Source organism: Azolla caroliniana, unplaced genomic scaffold (assembly GCF_043228905.1).
Source record: "Azolla caroliniana isolate FFs.n. ecotype wild unplaced genomic scaffold, voAzoCaro1.0.p SCAF_3, whole genome shotgun sequence".
NCBI classification, from domain to species: domain Eukaryota; kingdom Viridiplantae; phylum Streptophyta; class Polypodiopsida; order Salviniales; family Salviniaceae; genus Azolla; species Azolla caroliniana.
Window position 1 is genome coordinate 9,379,037 of NW_028230438.1, and position 891 is coordinate 9,379,927.

The 891-nt window shown below is 44.2% G+C and overlaps 1 non-coding gene across 1 annotated transcript; it reads right to left on the minus strand.

The window, feature by feature from the left end:
- Positions 1-618: 618 nt before the first annotated feature.
- On the minus strand, positions 619-690 carry TRNAP-UGG (transfer RNA proline (anticodon UGG)). Its single transcript has one exon. It is a non-coding gene; the product is annotated as a tRNA-Pro (tRNA).
- Between the last annotated feature and the right edge of the window lie 201 nt (positions 691-891).

Genomic DNA, 891 nt, shown 5'->3' on the forward strand with positions numbered 1-891 from the left:
GAGAATTGAAGTTGGGACCTCTCGCACCCAAAGCGAGAATCCTGCCCCTAGACCAAATTCCCTAGTTATCCAAATTCAAACGCCTTTTGTCAAGGTTAGGAACGTTAGGGAATTTTAAAATTGAACTTGGGACCTCGCGCACCCGAAGCGAAAATCATGCCACTAGACCCGAAACCTTCGTTTTGAGTGCAAATTCAACGCCTCTCGTCCAGGTTAGGAATGTGGGCGTATTCCGAGAATTGAACTTAAGACCGCTCTCACCCAAAGCGAGAATCATGCCACTAGAAGAAATGCCCTTATTATGCTTCAACTTTGTTCTAAGTTCGAACTCAACACCTCTCAACATTATGAACGTGATATAATTCAGGACCACTCGCACCCAAAGCTAGAATCATGCCACTTGAACAAATGCCCTTGTTGAACAACAACTTCATTTTGAATTCGAGTTCAAACGAACCTCTCCTCCAGGTTAGGAACGTGGGGGCATTCCGAGAATTGAACTCGAGATCTCTCGCACCCAAAGCAAGAATTGTGCCACTAGACCAAATGCCCTTGTTAATCCACAACTTTGTTTTGAATTTGAGTTCAAACGAACCACTCCTCAAGGTTAGGGACGTGGGGGCATTCCGAGAATGGAACTCGGGACCTCTCGCACCCAAAGCGAGAATCATACCACTAGACCAAATGCCCTTGTTAACTATAAAAGAATAGCGTTTGGAAGCGTATGAGAAACACAGAGTATACGGTTCTAGAAACAACAGAAAACTCAGAGATGGAGATGGAGAGAGAGAGAGAGAGTGAGAGAGAGCAGACAACTCAGTTGTATCTCAAAATAATGTTACTCTATACATAGGATGTGCTTAGTGAGAACTTTTATACAAGTCCACACGG